The sequence below is a fragment of the Gouania willdenowi genome, chromosome 21 (assembly GCF_900634775.1).
Source record: "Gouania willdenowi chromosome 21, fGouWil2.1, whole genome shotgun sequence".
Classification (NCBI taxonomy): Eukaryota; Metazoa; Chordata; class Actinopteri; order Blenniiformes; family Gobiesocidae; genus Gouania; species Gouania willdenowi.
Genome location: NC_041064.1, coordinates 17,432,033 through 17,455,185, shown reverse-complemented (window position 1 = coordinate 17,455,185; position 23,153 = coordinate 17,432,033).

Below are 23,153 nucleotides of genomic sequence, written 5' to 3'. Positions count from 1 at the left end.
TTGAAGAACTTACTGATGTTCTTGTTCTATCATATAGTATACTCTATGACTACAGCAAATCCCCTTGCATTATTTGTCATTTATTTTCATAATACTCTATTCAAACAAAGCTTCTCACTATACTTTCACAAAGTAGGATTACACATACTGTATTTATCCATCAGCACATAACCTGTCACTAGATGGCAGCATAGTCTAACTATCCTATACTAAACTTTTCTTTTGATGACTGAGTTGTCTCACTTTACATTTTAGACCTTGGATAAGTCACAACCAGTCAATTGCAAAGCAAATGCACAGACATTCACAATATATTCACCTACACAACACTGAAAGCTGACTTATATGGGGCAATAGTGGCCTAGTGGTTACAGAAGTGGGCTTGTAACCACTGTGGGACCTTGAGCAAGTCCCCTAGACCTAATTGCTTTCAGGACTCTTTTGAAAAAAAAAAAAAAGATTATTAATCTCAATGAGACTTTCCTGATTGAATAAAGGTTAAAATATACAGACCTGGATAAGTTGGACTCAAGTGGCAAAGGCACACAAATTATTTGCTTCAGTGAAAGCAGAGATACTCATGTAAACATGTACTTGTAAAGGTAAAGTACTATATTCTTTTCTTTACTTAAGAAAACAACTACTTGTTAAAAAAAATTACTTATAAACAAAAGTGTAACGATTCTCAAATTCAGGGACAGGTTTAAGACACACATGCATAGAACAGATACGTGGGAGTTTGTATTAATCTCCAAGCCCACCACATCTAAACTCAGCTCTGGCCTTAAGATCACTGGTCTTGTGGTCCTAAACCCTCATTTATTTATTTATGTACTTATTCATCATCTGTCACAAGATGGTCTTTTTTATTTATCACATTCATTGTACTACTTTAATGGGTATTTGATTTAATTCACTCTGGCCATTAACTCACTAAACGACTCATTAAAATAGATACCTTCTTCAACGTTTCAGACTGAGATTTGTTAGTTGATGTCCAGTAAATATAATAGCATCGGTCATGGTAAATAAACCACCACGTCATGTTTAAAGATCTCTCTCTTGGATTGTGATGCTCATTTTATAATTCAACAGATCATCTTAGACCATTGACTTGTTGCGACTCCGGAAGTACAAATAATTGGATGAATGTGATATGTAATGATGTTAAGAGTTTACTGAACAAATGATAAGAGTTTATCCAGAGGATTGAAAGTGTGTGCTTGTGCCATTTACAGTAGCCAACGTGGCTTCCCTGTATAAACTGGAACATGTTTTAATATCTCATAACCTTAGACAAATAGAAAGCCGTTTGATCATGAATTTGATATGGGTGACATCAACCACAGTGAAGCTCTACTAGTAGTAAACTTTAAAAGTACTAGTACTACTAGACTACTAGTAAGCATTATAACCAACAAGGTTGCTGGATTTCATTATAATTCCTTCTACTTCATTTACATGATCTACTAGTTATACGACTACTAGTGTATATTTGTACTAGTAGTAGTCTGCTATTACCATACTTCTAGTGAAATATTTTGAGTGTACTAATACTAGTAAACCAAATTTAATTCTACTAGTAAAGTTTTTGGCAAAGTTCTCCACTACTATTGGCCAATTTTACGTTACTAGACCTAAAATATTACTTAAACTCAATGCTTTACCAGTAGTACTAGGAAAACCCAAGAATAGTTTACTTCTAGTACTAGTATGAATGTAGTGTCTGAGTGAGTATTGGTGGTGGTCGGAGGGACCGATGGCACACTACAACAGCCTCTCTTCCATCAGTGAACCCCAGGGCAGCTGTGGCTACAATAGTAGCTTACCGCCACTAAGTGTGGCGTGAAAGAATAATGCCTTAGTTCTGTAAAGCACTTTGAGCGTCTATGATAAAGCACTATATAAAATCCAATGCATTATTATTATTAGTGAACATTTTTCAGTGTACTAGTGGTAATACTGACACTTTTTGCTTCACCAGTAACGTTTACTTGTGCACTGGTTGACCACATTTGGGTACTAATGATGATGATTGATTTTATGTAGAGAAATGTTCAAATAAATGTTCAACTAAAACATAAAGTGGACAATACAGGAGAAAATGAGACTCGTCCTCCACCACCTCCAAATCACTAATAGAGCTGAACTGTGCATGGTTGATATATCAGTGTTTCCCAAACCTTATTGCCCCTTGTACCCCTTTGCCTTTATTTCTTATCACAAGCACCCCTTGGCTCATGTTACACATTATTTATTTGTGTCTGCAGACTCATCTAAATGCTTTCCAGAGTCTCGTCCAACATTAATCTTGAATTTAGGCATTTTTATGCATTTATTTCTGATGTTTGGCTCATATTAGAATTTGAACTTCACTTTTTAGTGTATTTTAAAGAGTCGTGCCACAAACTATTATTGATTGATGAGAAAAAAAAAGTCTGTGTGCATGTAAAAAAAATCTATTATGTTAAAAATATAAACTGACAAATGTGGAGGTACACAGAAACATGGTGGTATCCCAGTTTGGGAACCACTGACCTTTATCAAATTCATGCTCGAATGGCTTTCATTAAAAGTGTTTATACATCGGATGAGAGATATTAGGATTTAAATATTGATCTTCTATGGGGCACATAGGGCACATTGAGTTGCCGTGTGTATGAAATGCACTATACCAGTGATTCTCAACTGGTGGGTCGGGGGGTCGCGGACCTGTACTTGGTGGGTCACAGACAGCTAGTCAAAAATAAATAAGTACTTAATGTCTCCCAAGTTGAAACTTTTCTTTTGGCAGGCATGCTGTGAAATGCACGTTGCACAGGAAAATATGTAGATTTATGCTTTCAAAAAGATGATGTATGTGTGTTTTCAACAGCCATTTTTGAAAAACTACATTTGATTGGTTGAATTCTAAAAAAAAAAAAAAATGTGGGTCGCGATTTAATCACGGTGGCAAAATGTGGGTCCCAGGGTGACACCAGTTGAGAACCCCTGCAATATACAACTACACTTGCCTTGCCATAAAGACAAATTTACCACGTGGTGGCGCTGCTGAGCTGTTAGAAGTATTCCCCCATGTGTCCTTGCCCCCCCCCCCCTTCCCTACCAGTGGAGGGAAGAAGGGATGCTGGTGTGTCATCATCACACAGATATGTGGAGTTTATCAAGAGCGTTTCTTTATAATCCTCTTGATACTCGTTGGTGCTGTTTTATCTGTTTAATAGCATTTTACTGCTACATGCCATAAAAAACAGCCTTTTTATTGTGGCACCAAACACATTGTTTGGGGAATTGACCCTGCCTGGGTAATGAATGACAGTGGATTTGCAGTCAGTTGTGAAAAAAAAAAAAAAAAAAAAAGGAGGGTTGCAGGTTTAGGCTGGGGGTTAGGATGAACCAAATGTAAAGCGAACAGGAGAGGAGGAATATTTTTACACTGCTCTCCATCCCATTAGAGGGTTCAACACAGAGGATACTTAGCTACAGCACTGGAATACATATAGAGTTCAAGCTAAAAAAAAAAAAAAAAAAAGAATACAAACAAGATGACAAATGAATAAATAAACAAGACAAATCAATAAACATCAATCAAATAAAAGCAAAAATAAAAATGTTGCACTTGTGAGCACCGTCATTACTTTTCACCCTTACTCTGCTCACTATAGTTCTTGTTTCATCATGAAATCATCATTCTGTGAAAGAATGGATTTATTTCTGGTTATGACATCGTCGTCCATCTCATTCCTTTACATTAACCCGTCTGCTTTTAAGCCCAAGTCTCTACACTGTCTGTAAAAACAAAAATAAATGTGTAAATACTTTACATCAAATACCTAAAGGAAAATATCCTAATTTTTTTCTGTCAAAAAGTGATATATGTTTCAAACACAATAGACTTTCTTTAGATACCAGTGTGTACCATGAGAGCAATGAGCTTGTTGGGTTCTTCCTTTCTTACTATGTACTCTTTTTATTTTTTATTTTTGTTAAGCGCTTTGAGATGACTTTGTTGTAATTTGCGCTGTATAAATAAAGTTGAATTGAATTGAATTGAATACCTGGAACAACTTCAACACCTCAGTATTTAAGTGGATCACTGTCAAATATAAAGGGACTCAAATAATATGTAAGATATTTATCCTGGAAGATGTACCATCTGTAGTATGGCCTGGGAAAAAGCCTTAATGACAGCTTCGTTATCTAATATTAAGACGCAGAAACTAAATTTCCATGCATAATGGACCTTGATCCTCATGTTACAATAATAGTCAAACCCTGGAAGGCTTCAAGGGAACACTAATCAATATGTTCTCCTCCAAGTATTTCTACTTAAGAAACTGAAGTTGTAGTTAATAAACGTGTGTGCTGGCAGGGCTTTGTAGACAGATGCCTGAGGGAGCCATCCATCGGGGGGATGGGGATGTGTCACCTTAAATGGTAATATTTCTAATAATAAAACTAGCTGGTACTATAAGTATTCCAACTTAACTGCATAGCAACAACTGTTAGACAAAAAACTAAAAAAAAAAAAAAAAAAAAAAAAGTCACTTGCCTGACTCATCTGCCTGCTCTTCACATGCAAAATCTCAGGAAAGTATTTTGTGGTAACAGACTATACTGGTTTCTTATGCAAGTTGGCGCCACCTAAAATCGTGCCTGAGGAGCTAATTTGGTTGACACTCTGTGTGACACACTGTGTGGTGGCAACTCCAGCAACACTTACTGGAAATAGACAATTGAGCCTGCAGCTGCATCAAAGTCATCCATTCAATTGCAGACACTCCACTGAAAGCCTGAAACATATATTTTCTGTGTTGTGTAGTTCTAATTATTTCATGTGATCTGTGTTTTCTGTTTTTTTTTTTTCCTGAATCAGGACTTTGTTATTGAGTGTAAATATGTAATTTTTAGCTACTGTCTGTATTGACTCGTACTCCCATTCTCCTTAAGGGAAAAGCTCTATAAATACACGTCTTTGTGATTTTTAGCCTTCTTTCAGTAGAAGTAGTCATTGTTGAAAAAAAAAAAAATGGAAAACAGTTTTTATAATCTCTCAATACACTCAACTAATGGCTTCAGCTGCTGATATCCACTCACTCATTGTCCCTACACCAATTCCAACCATTGAAGGGTAGCAATGAAGCTCAAGCATATCCTATGAAACACAGAGATGCAAAATGTAATAACATTATGATCATCAGGACGCTGAGATGTTTTTCTGAAACAACCACTTAAAAGAAATGAGAAAAGGGTCTAAATGTGAAAATGAGCGATTTCACATGCACAGACACACAAACAGACAGAGAAAGAAGAATCAATAGAGGCATTTGGTCTATTATCATAAACACACGTGTGTCTGTGTGCGTGCGTGTGTGTGTGTGTGTGATTTGTATTTTCATCTCCAGATGGTTGACTGAGACTTGGCTGGTTGGTACACAGAGTCAGAGAGAAAAAGAGTGTGCAGAAGGCACGTTTTCTGAGAGTGTGTATTAGTGGTGTGCATCATGTCTGCCAACCTGCCACTGTGTGTGTGTGTGTGTGTGTGTGTGTGTGTGTGTGACCTTGAAGAAGGAGGCTCAGTTGGTAAAGAGAGGGATGAGGAGGCCTCCCCCCACAACACTATCCCCCGCTGTGCCTCCCTCCCCCCCTGGGTACAGAATGACTGACTTCTCATCCTCCTCCTGTCATCTCCTTTCTTCATCCCTCCACTCCTGTCATTTATTTTCTTCTTCTTTATGTTTGATCAACACTTTGTTCTGTTTTCTTGCTTGTTAGTGTTGCTTAGACTGATCATTAGCTCCTCTCGTTCTTTATCTCCCTGTATAAATGGCAAACTTTGTTGCCCGTTCACCGCCCAAACAGTAATGGAGCACCTCCAGGTCACGCTTTCCCAATCCTACACATGATTGTGTAGCATTGTAATTTGTAGCGTAAGCAGCTTGCAACACATTAGCAGCGATTTATATTTTAGCTCAAGGATTCTTAAGCACATAAAGGAAAGTAGCCTGCAATAAAATCAACTAACCTTGTTTTAACAAAACAACAGATGCCCTCGATGTACTTTGCATCCATATTTTCACAAACCCTGCTGTCTTCTGTTCACCTTCATCCTCATCTTTGCATTCTCTGTTTCTTCTCTATCAAACTCTTTCAAATTCATTCTTTGTTGTAGTGTTTCTCTTTTTATTACTTTGATTCCATTGGTTTATCCTATTAAAGAAAAGAAAAAGTATTGATTTGCTGTTTGCAGCTCACAACAACAAAGCAGGATGTCAGTTTAACCAAGAAACAAGAAAATAACTAGAGTAGATTCTCAAGTAAGGCAGTGATCTCTACCCACTGTACACACATCAATACTCTAACTATATTTGATCCTATACTGTACTGAAGTGCACATTAACATGCACTATACTGTATGTGCACAATATCAAACAATTTGCAGATCAAAGCAGTGTTGTTTTGCCACTGACTGCCTTTCACTGACAAGGAGGAGTCTAATTACGTCTGTTAAAAGCACTAACAACATTTTTTAGCCTAACTGCGTTTATGTTTTCAACACATCTTTGGACATCTCATGAAAACCCTGGTTATGTGTCTTATGCACAGGCTCTTTCATCCCTTTCTCAGCAGACTCCTGCATTTATAATAACAGATGCTAGCTCATTGTACTGCATTATCCAAAGGATCTAAAAAAAAAAAAATCTCTGCACTTGAAGGTGACTTCAGCCTCTTTTATACAGAGCTTGCGTGTTGTGTGTCTAACCCAGTTTATTCTTGAGGTAAGGACCCAGATACATGCAGATCTCCACCCTCTCATGTCTTGTCCTTGAATATTAAATGTGAAAGTGTGGAGTGTCGCCTTGTCGTTGTCATTTTTATGTTTTCAGTGGGAACTCTTTGAACTATCTCATGTCACCATGTGGCTATTCTTCTTTTTATCTTCTCCTCAAGCAGAATTTGGCGCAATAGTGTCAAAAACGAAAAACACTCTACAGTGCAGCGTTTGATGGCAGCAGGATACTGTAAAAGGACTGTGCATTCATTCAGGCGTCTGGATGGATGGTGGGTGAATGGGAAGTGATTGTCTTCTTTGCTCATCAGTGGGTGGAAGCTGTGTAAAATGTGCCTCAGTCTCACTCTCCACAGTCTTTTTCAGGTGGGTGGTAGGAAGTTTTGAGGCTCTTTGGGCTGTGAACTGTTCCGTTTTCTGTTCCGTTTTCTAGTCTTCCACAAAGTGAGACACTTTTACAGACACAGCCTCAGCCTTAAAATGTACCAAGTCCTCACAGAGCTAGTTTGGAAAATCTTTCAGAGCCTGTCAAGGTCGAGTAGAAGCTCGGAGCAAAAAGAAGAGGAAGGACCCAGTTGGAGTAGTTGGCGTTCGATGGTGCTTCTGTGGGAGGCCTCACAGCACGTACCCATTCACTTCCACAGTCAGGGACTCCAGTGAATGTATGTTTTTGGACTGCAGAAGGAAAACAGACTCTCAACCACACTCCAGTTAAGACTCAAGAACTCTGCACAGAGAGTAAAAGGCACAAACCATTCATCTTCTTGCTGTAGGTAAGGATTTTTTTTTTTTAATCCTTCCATCTTTTTTGTCCTCATCAATTGGCTCTCCTCATTTCTCTCCTCTCCTAATACCAGACTCTTCCAACACTAATTTGACAGCTAAAGTTTTCTGCATGAGGAGAAGAAAGAGAAGAAAGAAGTAAGATGGACACAAAGCAAAGGCACATATTAGAGCAGATAATCCAAAAGCTCCCGGAAACAGCAGGAAGCAGGAATGGTCGTAGAGGGGGTGTGAAGGCGTTTCTCAGACAGGCTTCATATTAAAGAGTCACACAACAGCAGTCGGATTTCCACACCAATACTTGAATCAGCACATTTCTGTTTTCTTTGCCTATGTTGTCCTTGAATGTAGCACCATTTGCTGATTATTCAAGCAACTTTTCACAGCTTTACATTTTCCTATTATTCACCTTGAAGGAAGGTAGAGTAACTTCTCTTTAATGGTATTTGTTTTCATTCTGTGACCTTTTTTTCTCCCAGAAGAGTTCTAATTATTTTAAGAAAAAAGAGTGACTCAGTCCAGAGACTGAAGGACTGAATCATTTCCAAGAGGCTCAGACAATTCCTGAATTCCTCCCGAATGCACAAACTATTGCAGACTGTTGGGCATGTCATCCTTAAAGAGTAACTAAATCCTGATTTACTTGTTTCTAGGCTGGAAATTCGAAAAATGCCCCAATTGTGGAGCAGTTAAGACACACACAGTCTATACAACAACATCTCCAAAGAAAAATCTATGCCATCTACTGTACCTACTCAATACTAACTCTACCTCTCTGTTCACAGATCACTCAATCCAACCTACTCACCACAGATTACAGAACTGACAAATGATAGTTTTTATAGGTGGGGTGGAACCAAAAGTGGTGGTTGATGAGTAGGGTTGGGTATTGGTTGAGTTTTATCCGATACCGATGCCTACTCGGTATTTTTTAAATGGTTCCGGTGCTTATATCGGTACTTAAAAAAAAAAAAAAAAAAATGAAACCGCATACACTTTTTCAGGGCCAAATTGAACACAATATTACCTTAAATAATATATATACAAGAAACATATGGAAATAATATAAACTAAAAACATTTAAATAATATCAAATAAAACAATATTGTACTAAACGATATAATATTGGAGATGTATACTGTTATGATTTTATTTGTCAATAATCATTAATAGCCTTTGTAAAAAAGGGGTGGGGGGGGTACTGAAATAAGGCACCAAATTGTTCGTTCTTATTCGGTCTGGTTTTACCGTTTACGTCGGAACCGGTGCCATATTGGTACCGCGTTTCGGTACCCAACCCTATTCATGAGGTAAGAATCCACCAAAATGTCACAAACCACCATCCTCAGCCAATAGCAAAATTTGATTTTAATAGCTGAGTTTCAACCCATAGAGGACATTCACTCCGACCTTCTTTAAACAAAATATCAACAATTTAAATACTTTGACTAAAATGTCCAGAGTTGGACTATAGGATCACTCAACAACACTTCTTCATACCCAAATACATTTGTTTTCAGCAGAAAAAAGGGTTCTGCAGTTCAGTTACTCTTTTAAAAACAAAATGTATTCATTTGACTTTCATCCATTAATGAAAAGAGTTTGAAATAATGCATCAACACTAAAAGCTTTGTCTTTTACTAAATCCACTTACCTAATGGAGCCGAGTTTTTAAATATTATTAATGTCCATTTGAAATGTCCTTGCACAAGAAATAACTTCAGGTGGGGGAGTTTAGTTTATTCCACTTGGTGCAACAGCTCAAAGAATGTAGCCCTATGTTAACAAACCTCAAGGAACCTTAAAGGAGAACATGCAGTTTTCTAATTCTGTGTCCAGGACTTCCCCCAATCATGGATATCACTGTGATTGGAGTTTTTAAATTGACTGAGGAAATTTTGCTGTGCCTGTGTTTCAGCTGGTTCAGTATGTCCCATTAATGTCATCAGGAAAAGCCTGTGTAGAATGTCGATGGATAAATGACCTGGCAATGAATAGAAGAATCTGCAAAACAGTCTCATTGTAAACTTGTCACTGTAGAGCGTAGTCGTACTAAATGTTGAATCCAGTTTAGAACTTCATTTCGTTACACATAGTTTTTGAGACTTTATTTATTTATCTGTGTTTGACAGCTCTAGGGTATTTAAGTTAGTAGCCAAGGAAATGTGTGTTACACACTAATAAAGTATATTCCTCACTTTTGAACTCAATATTAAAAAGTGAGCCTTTGCAAACTGAATCATGTTCTGAATGTATTATAGAATTTAAAATATCCATGAACATCAAATCATTTTTCTTGGCAAAGGAACAGAAGATGTGTAGCTATTGTATAAAAAGCAAAGAAAATGAGTCTGAATAAAAACACATTATCGGATAAAACAACAGTGTTTACGTTTGCAACACGCTGTCACAATAAAGGTACCTCAATCTGTTTCTCTCTCTTTCTACATTTCCTCTGAGTGCGTCTGCTCTTTGAACACGCTCAGGTGTTCAGACAGTGGCAGACTGTCAGAGGTTTCATTCTCTGCCTCTCTGGTTTCCTCTATCTGTGCGCCACACAAACACGCTCCTGCAGACTCAGTCCATCAAGCCTCAGTCACAGTTTGACATTCACTCTTTTAAAATGCTGTTTGAACGTCGATGTTCAGGGAGTTAGTTTAATAAACACCTCACCCGCAGGAAACCTGGAACAATGTTCAAAACATTTAGAGTCAAATTTCACAGTTTTTTTTCTCTATCAAAAGCCTAAATATTTAAGACGTCGAGAGATAAACAACCCAGGTTATTTCTTATTGAACTGAATTTGTCTTTGCTCTGTTTTTATTATATAGACAATATTTTGCAGAGAAAATAACTTAAAAAAAAAAAAAAAAAAAAGGATTTTGGAAATACTGTGAATGCTGTGGTTCATTTACTAATGCAAAACATGGACTACAGATTCTACAATTTCAAATTCTGCAACTCCAAGGATTATTCCATCTTCATCCCTCAGTGAACTAATGATATTAAAGGGAGTTTGTTCCTGCAATTGCAGATTTATCACGTTTGTTTTAGGTACTTAGGGCTGTTATCTTTGTCCCTAGCCTGACTCCCTAACCCTTAAGTGGTTTTTCCACCATCAGCCTTTCTCGCTGTCCAGGTCTTCTCCCTTTCCACTTTAGATTAATCCATCCATATTTTTTCATTATCTGGTGGGTTAAAAAGCCTATAAGTAGGGCCAGCACAGCTATTTCATTCCTTTCTCTTTCTGGCTCCGCCTTCTCCTGCTTGGGTGGGTCTGGGGTGGGGGTGAGGTTATGAGACCGCGCCTAGCCTATAATTGTTGTGTCTTATGCAGTTTCATCGCCCACTTTGTCCCTACACTAACTCTTTAGTCCTAAACCAAAACAGATGAAATAGGGCTTAAAGCTGATTACTTGTAAATGTTGTTACGGTAACATGTTTCTCTTTTTGCAGTCTGTGTTTTCTCCTCTTTCCTATCTATGCGTAATGGCGTTGGAGCAAATAGTTTCTTCTGCATCATTGCTGATGCTTGTTCATCGAGAGCCTTTGGATGATTATTTGCATTTGGCACCTTACAAATAAATTTTAATTGAATTGTTTGTTGCTCTGCATACCACTGCTTTTATTTAGTAGTATGACGCTCCCTATTCTTTGTATTCTGCAAATCTCGGGAGAAATAAATATAAATTTATTTGACATCTATTTTTAATGTATTTTTTTCTTATAAAGCCTATCTATCTATCTCGCTATTTATCAACACATATTGGTAAAACTCACAAAGAATGGCTTTTTCTTCTTCTTGTTTTATGGCGGTTGGCATCTATCATGAAGGATGGCTTCTACATGGATGCATGTGTTATTTTTGTTTTTTCTGAATATTTTTTCTCTCACAAACAGCTCAGAAACACAGAAACAGGCCATCTGCGTTGATAATATTCACATCTAATTCCACCAAAGCTCGGATGTGTGTGTGTTTCTATTTACTTCTCAAAGGCTGCAGAGCAAATGTGTGTATTTAATAGATTGGAGGCTGCCAATCTTGTTTGTTGTCATGTTGATAATGTGACCAGCCACCTGTCAAAGGTGTTAAACCTTGATCAGATAAGTCAGTAAGCTATAGACGTTGCATTTGTTGCAAAATCACAATTGTACAAAGCAGCATAACCAGACTAGTGTTACTGGAAAACATATTTTGGTTGAACCAATGTAAAGTGTTACTTACCAGTATGGTAGTTGTACCACTGTGGTGGTAAATCACATTGAGTTGTTGAGTTCTCGCAAGTTTCTTGCTTCTGGGTATTGTTTTATCGCATTGGTTTTGTGTCGGGTTTGTTTCATTTTGTAGTTATAGGCTCACTGTATGGTTTTCAGGTGTGTAGGTTTAAGTCAGGTCTTTAGTTTGTTCCCTGTCCTGGCACCACCATGTTCTTCTGTGTTTCTTTGTTCAATGCCCTCAGTGAGTTATTTAAACTCCTCCCTTTGTCTCAGGTGAAACTCATCTTCCTGATTACCCTCTCTGACTAATTAGGATATCTGGATCCTTCTTGGTTCTTTTCTGCTTCTTTTCGAAGGCGGTCACATTTCTACTTTGCTCCTACCTTCCCTATCTTCCCCAGCTGCTTGTTTTGTCTGCTGTCTTGTGGATCTAGAAGACTCTCTCTGCATTCATCTAAAACCCCAAATTATGGAATTGGTCAGCTGGTCACTTAATGCTATTGATCAAATTTTCTCAATGCAAAAACCAGGCCGAGGTGAGACTGCGAGTCCGGACGGAACGTTTGTAGCTGGATACACAATGGATTCCTGGGACAGATGGAAGGTTGTGTGCTTGGCTTTACTCTCCATGGAGGATATATACATGATTGGAATCATGATAGTAGGGATGCTGTTGATCGGAGCTGGCAGCTTTCTGATCTATCGTAAAGTCTGTACTACTTTGGCAGCTGTTTTGGGAAGGCTGCCAGTCATCTCTGAAGGATGCGGCAGAGCATTGAACTCTCAGAATATCATGATGAACGAACTCAAAAATCAAATTGATCTTGGACAGGATGGAAAGGATGTCTCGGCCAATTGCTGTTTGATGCCACGTTTGGATTTACTGAGACCAGAGACTCAAGGGTACTGTTAGCCTGAAACAAAAACAAATTATCACCCTTTGGCCTTCCCCCCACACGCCGCCGAGGTTGTGTCCAAATCTTCACCATGGTTGCTTACAGATCTGACGCGCCGCAGACTTGGAAATGAGAAAGATTTCAACAAGAGACTCAGTAAGCGCATACCGAGCACCAAATATCCTCTTTGACAGATATTAGCAATTATCTGGATCAATGATCCTTCCTGATCATGGTTCCATGATCATTCAGACTTCCAAAGCTTGGAAGAAATGTATATCCCCATTAATAATGGTACAGTAGGTCCAAATAATTCCTAATACGGTAATACTTTTTTTCTCTTTTTTTTTCCAGATATAAAGGAAGAAATAATTTTTCAAATTTTTGAAACTAATCTCTGGTCAGTATAATGATCCGGATCATTCCCAAAATCTAATCACTTGTTAGCTTATCCTATTTCAGATTTTTCCCAGAAAATTTCAGCCACTTCTGTCCATTAGCTTTTGAGTTACACTATTCAAAGACAAACGGTTAAATAAATAAATGAATAAATAAATAATAAACGCTGGCGAATCTAGCTCAGCTTCAAACAACGGCATGCCTCTCAACCTGGATATTTACAAAGTCTGTATTGAATAATTTAAACTGTAGCTACTGTATAGAAAATTTGGATTATTTCCCATGCAGTTTACCAAAAAGATAAGGTTTTCTCGATTCACACGTTGAAGTCATGAGTCTGTCAAGTTATGGGTTTCCTTCCTGCATTGTCAAAACATGTTTACAACTATAGGGTTAGTGTTCTTCAACTGGCCAGGATGTCTGAAAAAGGCGGTTGCACTAAGTTGATCTAACAAAAGCTGAGTGTTCACATCCTCTTACCTTACTGGTGTCTATTTTCATGCCTGGATAAGTCATGCAATCTTTGCTCTTGTCCTGTGAACTAACTGGCATCTTTTGGGCCTGTGCTGCCTGGTTTGAACATGTAATAATCTGGGCAGAGGACCTCCTATAGTTTCTCTTGTGCTGGGACTAAATACCTGGAGGAGGAGTGGGATGCTGGTAGCAGAGGGCTAAGAAAGGCTATTTTATGAGTCATATAATAAAGATATGGAGATGAAACATTCATATGATACCTGAGGAATTTCTTCCAACTCCCAGTTTGGCCCGAGAACCTCTTCTCCAGTTTCTGCTCAGGGGCCCCTGTGGAGGAGAGAAGGAACAGGCTGAGATGAATGAGAGTAATAACCTCCCTGTCAGGAGAGAGAGAGGAGCTGTGCGGGGAGGGTCATGATGGTGTAAACACCAGAGCGAGAGCGTGCAGGTCTGCGCTTCTATTTTTACTACAGCACAGGGGCGGAGGTGGTGGAGAGAGGGAGATGCGAGGAGGGGAGAGGAAGTGCGAGGAAAATGTGAGTCCTGCATTATTCATGGGCTGGTGGAGGAACATTGATGGCGGATGGGACACCTTTGACTGTTTGCACATTTATTGAGTGTAGTAATAATAACAATAAAGGAATCTTTTTGCTTTGCATGCATCCATCCATCTATCTTTTGAAATCCTTTCCAACGACTGCAGGGCTGCCGGAGATAACAATAGGTCTGCAGTATAATATACACACACGATAACTTTGGTCAGCAATATATCGTTCGTTTTATGTTTACTGACTGCCCACAACCACTTTCTGTTCTTTTAACATGCAACAGCACGTCTTTTAAAACTCAACCTTTAAAAGCTTTTAGACCTGCATTCAAGGTCATAAAGCAGGGTCAAATCTTACATCTATTTACAAACTGAGAAATGTTGCAGAGCAAACCTATACTTTCTCAAACAAAGGTATATCCAGAGGTGAAAATAACAAATTACAAGTACTCACGTTACTATAATTGAGTTGCTTTTATGGGTACTTGTACTTTTTTTTTTGTGTATTTCTAAATCAGTAATATGACTTGTACTTAAGTACGTTTTAAAAGAAGTAAAGTAATTTGTTACATTTCTACACCCAGCCGTTGAGTAAATTACAGTTAAAAAAAATAAGCAGAGGTGGGTTAAAGTTCCCTTGGTGTTGGTATTTAAACCGTGTGTCATATTAGATGTCCAATCTCTCCATCCTGCCATGAGGAAAACGTGACAAACCCAATGTTGAAAAGAGACAGGGAGTGTGGAAACAAAAGGGATCCTATTCCCAAGGACAGATATATGGAATAAAGCAAAAAAAATAGTAATACAAGAACTAAGATATATCAAGAATAGAACTGATACAACCAAAAATCCTGATGTCCGCAGCCCTCCCCAGGTCCTGGTAGTATCCAATAAACTGGTGACTGACGATTTACAATGTTGCTAATGCGAGGGAAACAATATATGTTAGAAAATATATGTTTAGAGACTTTTACAAAAATAATTACACAGATTTTGTGAGGGCAGTAAAAAAATACATTTTCCACGTTTTAATACAGAGTGCTACCAACAGCAGCCTTCAACAAACACATAAGTTGATCACAAGAAACGAGTGGCACCAGTAGATATAGAACATCAACTCTGGTTCCTTTAATTAGATGCCTTTAAGTCTTTATCGTAATCTCCAAATGAGTTTATGTATTCATTACTTTTCAATATATCAGTGAAGTGACTTTATGCGTTGCTCCTATTGGCCAGCGAGCTATTCTACAGCATGAATCCCTCTGGAGTGGCCCTACAACACCACAAACAGATAGGATCATCCAGAATAAATCCTAAAATATCAAAATAGAATACGCTATATATGCTGTCACCCGCTTCAATTTCTTCACACTTGTCACCAGACTGGCCTAACTGATTACACAACACAATAAGCACAACTATAATATCACATTTCACTCTCACATTAAAACAGTTTTTTTTTTTTTTTTTTTTTATCCTATGCTAGGATAGTTCCAGACTTGAGCTGGGGCCAATAAATCCTAACTGTTGACATTGCAGTCTGTGTGTGGTCAGCTTTGTGTGTGTGTGTGTGTGTGTGTGTGTGTGTGTGTGTGTGTGTGTGTGTGTGTGTGTGTGTGTGTGGGGCATACTTAAGGAAATGCTATTTTCGAAAGACCCCACCAGGGTTTGAACCCATGACCAGTAAAACCACATTACAGTAACCTGCAATGTAGCGCAGCAACAAACCAACTAACAGTTAGGCCTGACACATCCATCCAAACTTGGTTTGAGCTCTGGTCCGTCCTTTAGTGATCTCTCAAAGGTTGAAACGAAATTGACCTTTACTTCTTCATGTAGTTGGAGTGGACCAACAGTGCACTTACACAGCTATGAAAGGCTGGAGGAGTGTTTTTTGAAGTCCTGTATCACTATATACCAGGAAATGCCAGGGAGCACAGTTGGAGTAGAACACAGGTCATGTACGGCACAACTCGATTTTTTTGTTTACAACAGTTTGGGAGAAAGTGATGAACCAATATGAGGTAGAAAGGAGCAAAGAATTGGTGATGGGGAAAAACAAACAAAGCACATCAACCGAGGAGAGAGACTTTAACATCACAGGTAGAAAACAGGCACAAGTTGAACAGCGGTGTAATAATAATAGTAATAATACAAATACATGTGACTTCTGTCAGGAAAGGAATAAGGCGGCAAATACACACATGAACAGTAAAAAGAAAAACAACAAATAATGGAATACATAGAGATGTGTACAAATAGAGCCACTGGGATCAACATGGACCACAAAATAGCAAGATAAATAAAAGGAAAGCTGAAACACTGAGAGAGATAGAAGGTACAGATAGATGTAAAGTAAAAAATAAATCCCGGGTACAGACACTGTATTGCATCGTGCTCACGCAGCTCTTATCGCTCTTATCTAGACCACACATCAGTCGGACCTGTCAGAGCAACATCAAGCCGTGCCAGTCAGATTAAAAATGTCTCAGTAGTACTTTTTCAGGACGATGCTGCTCTTTCAAATCAGAGAACGGAGTAGAAAGGAAGAGAGCTGCGCTGCAAGCTAAAGAAACAGATGGCACAAAGCCATGGTCGAACCAGAGCCCCGACATGAATCATAGCTTTAGAAAATATACTTAATAGTATGAATTTTATAGCCAGAGCAAGGTATCTGTCAAGTTGTTAAGGCATGAATTTAAGGTGTAATGAACTGGTTGATTACTACTCATTAAATTTTTTTTTTTTAATAAATCAAAATCATGGCTCATTGATTTTGGATTAAACAGCCTCTCAGTTCCTGCCAGATGCACCAATGACTCTGTGTTCTTTAGGAAAATAATATGAACTCACACAAGACATTTTACCCTGCACTAGGTGCCAATGTTTCCTAATAAATAGAGCCCATTCAAGTTATTGCCCCTTTAATGGAATATTAATGAATTTACTGCAACCATTAAGTCACTTATTTTACATTTGTTTATTTTGGGAGCTTAAAGCTGGGGTTTGTAAGTTTTCTTTTGCTTTATTTGGTCAAAAATCCATCCATCATCCTTGAGCATGTTGTTATCAAAGTGTTCTGAGTGGACAGTGAGTCTCATCTCCTTCTCCTGGCTCTATCACATAAAAATGCGAAACATACTTGACAGTGTCTGTCGTGCACAATATTCTGTTACACATTTACCGCACATACAGTAAATATCTTTTCACTCAATGGTTGTATTGTTGTAACAACTCACCTCCACCTTTATGTGGTTGAAACTGAATATATCGTTGGTCATTAAACCTTCACTTCTGTAATTTACTGTTTCAAACATTAGTTTGCTGCATTTATATGTGAATTCTTAGTTTTAGTTTGGTAATAGTATGTTTTTATTAATTTATTTCACTTGTTCGACACCAATTTAGTCCAAACTTGAGACTGTGTGGCTTACATCTATTTATATTGCTTTCTGAGACGACCTCTACACAATGGAGGGCACCAGTAAAATAGGAGTGAATGAAAAATGCTCTTGGGATTTAATCTTGATTTTCTCATTTTAAGTCTATTGTATAACAGAGACAGAAATGAATTATTTTAAAGTCTGGACAAGACTTCAGTCAGTTACAGGCTGTCACACAGAAACAGGCAACTACAATCACGCAGCTATTCACTCCTATGGACAAAAGAGAGACTCCATTAAGCCTAATATACTTCTTTTTTGTCTGGAAACAGGATCGCACATAAATAAAACCCACACAAGAACAGGGAGAACATGCAAACTCCTCCCTGAAAGGACTGTTGAAACAATAACACCGACACTGTTATGGAATTATTGATTATAATTGAATAAAAACTTTACTTAATGTGTAATGTTGTTAATGTATTCCCTTAATTATTTTCAAACACACCTTCTTTTTCATACCCTTACTTATTTAAAAAAAAAAAGAAAAGATATCTCCATCCCAAATTTGAGCACTTTTGAAAGTAACTAGTAACTTTTACTTTGAGTACTATTTAACTCAGCTACTTTTTACTTGTGCTTCAGTATTTTATGTATGACTAACTTGTATTTGCACTTGAGTACAGTTTCAATCAAGTAACAGTACTTCTACTTGAGTAGGATATACTACATCAGTACTCTTTACACCTCTGATGAATATTAAAAGCAGAAGCTACACACATATTCATCCGCACTGAGAGGCGAAGGCTGTTTGGCAATGTCTCCTCTTTTATTCATTTGTTTATAGCGATACAGTGCAACCAGAGTGTGACCTTTAGAGCACGGCTGAGAGAAACAAATCATCCGACAAGCAGCAACGATTTGACATCTTGGTGGATCGCACCTGTTCTGCACCTGCTCTGTGCCGGTGTTACCGGTGCAGATAAATGTGACAGCGACAGTCTTCAAAATAGTGAGCAAACATATAGAGCTGTTGCTTTTTTATGTTTTCCTTCATATTCCTGTCAGAACACAAGCTGATGACATTTTCATCTCCATTCTACACTTTAAAGTGTAAAACAGAGAACGCATTCATCTCACTATTATCAACAACATGTCATCCTGTGTTGCTTTTTAATTTCTGCAGTGCATCACCAAGGGGGCTGCTATGGGCTTGCAGCCGGGTTTCCATGGTAACAGACATACTGTGAGGACGGGTCCAACTTTGTATCAACAGTTGGCATCTGCCTTTTCCTGTTTAGACATTATAAAGCTGCGTTGAACAAATGCTGCTCCAGGACTTGATGTTACCTCCTCGGGGCAAATATCAAATTACCCGGCATGCAAAGAAATCCGAATAGACCAGGGGTCACCAACCTTTCTGAAACAATGCACCACTTCATAGGTACTGTATAGTCAGAAGGGCTACCTGTTAGAAATGCACTTCTTAAATGCTACATTTTCACGTTTTCACTTTAGAGGATACGATAATAAAGAAGGCTAGCAAATTACTATTATTACTTTTGTCTTCTTTTTGAATAATGTTAAGGTTTCATTTATTCAGACATGGGTTTTTCAGGAAATTTACTTTGATCTCCTGACATGTTTTGACTGTCATTTGCCAGTCTTCCTCAGAGGCGTCTGCTGATCGCTTTGATGTTTCCTTGACTTCCGCCTAATAATTCCAGCAAGTTCTTGTTTTCTTTTTGAATCACATGTTAAGGTTTCATTTATTCAGACGATTGCTTTTCACATCAAAGCGATCAGCAGACGCCTTTGAAGAGGACAGGCAGTTGACAGTCAAAACATGATAGGAGATCAAAGTAAATGTCTACATCGCTCATATACCTAAATAACTACATCTCTCATATCTATTTGTCTTTGTGAGTTTGAATCCTGGAAAGTAAAACAGATTTAGATGGAGCTTAATGGTGACTAGAGCTCCTGAAGGCACCTCACATGAGGGCTACCTGGTGCCCATGGGCAACATGCTGGTGACCCCTGGAATAGGCGTTTGACCAAATGGAAGACTGTAGAGTGTTGGACTGGCTTGACAGTACCAAAATGCTTTGAACACTATGAAACTCCCTTTCACAAATCATTACAAAAACCAATCACAAAAACAGCATTTTACCACCTCAAAAACATCTCCAGAATGAAACGTTTCATGACTTAGAAAGATCAGGAGAAGCTGCTCATTGCTTTTATCTCCAGCAAACTGGACAAATGTAATGGTCGTCTGACAGGAAACCCCAAAAAGACATTACTCCAGTTTTAAAGTCTTTACACTGGCTCCCATTCAGCCTCAGAATAGAATTTAAAGTGCTGCTGGTCTATAAATCTCTGGATGGGTTTGGTCCAGAGTTCACAGCAAACACGGGAAAGCAGCTTTTAGTTGTTATGCTGCAAGGAAGTGGAAGCACCTACAGAAGAGCTGAAGTCAACATCCAAAGAGAACATTTTTAAATCCAAGTTAAAGTCACTCCTTATCTCTTCTGCTTATTAATGAGGGATAATTTCAATCATTTGATTATTCAATGTTTTTATTGTTGATTTCAAACTCGGATAAATGTTTTAATGTTATTGATTTTTAAACCCTGCTTAATGCCTTCTGTTGTTTTATTCATGTGAAGCACATTGTCCTGTGTATGAAATGCTCTGTCTTGCTTTGCCTATAATCTAACTTCAAATGTTTTATTTTATTGTTTTGCCATATTTTAGTTAAAACTCACATTTATCAATTTTGTACGAAAAGAACATCTGTATTTGTTAACCAGTGACAGAATCCACATCTTCAAAATTTCCATCTTGATGTGGGATGTGCAATGTTAGTGCATTTAGGCACATGGATGTAGATCAGTGGTTCTTGAGTCAGTCTCAGGTTTAAGACACACAGTGAAAATGTGTTACAAAAAAAAATATTTTCATGATAAACTAGTTTATTAAAACCTAAATTACAATAACAATTAAAACACTTTAAATATTAAAATCAAAAGCATTTTGAGCAAAGGAAAAAATATCCCTATGTTTTAAATAAATCATATCTTATTTGTCCAATTACAAAGCGTTTGGTGAGACCAGTGATGAAGTGGGAAGGGTTTAGTACCTCTAGTAGGGTTTAGTATCTCACGGGTGGGTTATATAGATTTTGCTTTACATGTAAATCAATGAACCCATGTAATAATGGGCAACATACAGCAACAAACCAACATTATTGTCGGTAAGCTCAAGAAGTACATTTTCTCAACCTCTCTCTTTCCTTTCAAAAATCCATCCTTTAAGGCTGTGTTTCCCAACCAGGGTACGCGTACCCCTAGGGGTACGTGAGCACATTGCAGGGGATACGTGGAAAAATTCTGAATTTATTTCCAAGATAATGAGAAATATTCTCAGTTATTTCATGAGTCCGTCAATAAAATGGTACGTTTGCGCTATGACTTGTTTATAAAGTTTGTTTAAAGGGGACATATTCAAAGAAGCTCCTTTTGTGGTAAATGTCGTAAAACTTTAACTATTTAACACAGGCAGGTTAATTGAATGTTTAATTTAAACTTTATTATTTTTATTTGATAACAATATAATCATATTATATCAGTATTAATAATATGGTATTAATAATACAAACATTTAATATCATATTATTTCTTATATTTATCATTTTTATTGCCTTGAAGGCAACATCATTTGATGTTTAATTTGAGTTAAATAAGAAGATAATGCCTGAATTTTAATTCTTCAATTTAAGAAGATAAAATAAAATGACTTGCGTTGAATATTCAGTTGTGTTATGTTCTACTTTTGGGGGTACTCATGGTATGACAAAAAGGCTCAAGGGGTACACAAGACAAGAAAGGTTGGGAACCACTGCCTTAAGGTACTTGAAACAATGTAAGATTATGTAGCACCAAATTATACAAATATCAGAGCCAACTGAGGTATAGAGACAGTGCTATTTCAATTTCCAGTTTGTTGTTTGCGGGTCACATGTCAAAAAATATATATTTTCTATTATTTTTGCAGCACAATGTGATGGTTGTGGAACAAAAACACATGAGCAACATCAATATTTTCAGACACCCTTTATCCCAGGTGTGTGTGTGTGTGCGTGTGTGTGTGTGTAAAGTAAATGTGTCTAGCTAATCATGTGTAGCTGAGTGCATTCAACAACAGCACCCCATCCACAGACAGACAGGCTGGTCAGCCAGCAGGGACCCCTGTTCACCATCTGTGTGCGATCGAATGTGTGTGTGTGTGTGTGTGTTTGTGTGTGTGTGTGTGTGTGTGTGTGTTGGTCTGCCCCCCCCCCACCTGTCCTCCCTGTCATTACCCAGGAGGTGATGGGGGGTAACACAGAAAAAGAGCGATGAGGGGAGAAACCGGGAGACAGGAAGAGAAACAGACAGAAAAAAAAAGAAGTCTATGTGTGACAGAGTTTTAGGTGGAAAAGAAACACAACAACATGAAACACTGAGAGGCTGCAGAGCTGAGCTCATACGAGAGGATGAGGAGGGACGAGTGGAAGGTTGGATGGATGAAGACAGAAAAAGCAATTTAAACAGATGGTGGAAGGTGAAGCCGGAGAAGGGAGAAAAAAGCTAAATTCAAGAAGTGCAATAATAAGACGGGAACAATAACTTTTAGAAAACAACAACACACAAATGAATAACAACGCTTGAGAAAAGAAAAAAAAAGATAGCGGTCTAAAAATAGCCTCTTAGTGTCATAAATGGTAAAAGTAGAGCAGACAGGCAAGCGCCGCTATTGTGGAAAGAACTACACAAATGCTTTAAAAAAAAAAACAACACAAGTGTACAGCAGACCAAAAACAAAGTGAAATGACAAGCATGACATTTCTTGATTAGACGCACAAAAGATAATTAGCCATGTGGGAACACCTGGTGAACACAAAGGGGCAGAGGTAATGAGCAAAAGAACACACACACACACACGCACACACACACAGACACACACAAATCACTAATGCGAAAGCTGTACTTTTGATCTTGATTTATTTGGGTTATGGGTTGGATACATGACGACTTGTTGTGAAACAGTCGTTGGATTGTCAAATTCTTAGACCGTCATAAGACTTGTTTTTGAACCATTTCTGCATTTGTCATCATACGTTATAAAACTACATGTTAAGGAGTCCTTTCCCGACAGCTGTGCATGTTTTATTCTTGCAAAAATAGAATACACTTTTTTTTTTTGTGACCAGCTTTCCATTATTTTTTTATTATTAGGGGACATCAAAAAGAAGGTCGTGGTGATATATTGTGATGCTAATATTAGTCGTAAATATGTGCTGTGCCAGTTTAGTGACGTATGTAGAGAGAATATATTAGGGGTAAAAACATCCCACTGCTCAGACACTATGAAGATAAGGGTGAACAGAGGGAGGGAGTGTGTGCTCACAAGCGTAACAGAGCTATTTGTTGGAAGCAAACATTTCTGTTATGTCACTTTGAGAGACACCCACCCAATACCCAATCCACCCGAGTGGGCCCATGGAGCCAAGGGCCCAGCGCACCTAGTGTAGTATTAGCAGGGTCGTGTCCCCCTATCCCCCCTGTCTCTGTTGCATATTTATAATTACCTGGATAGAAAACATTAAAGCAGTTTGT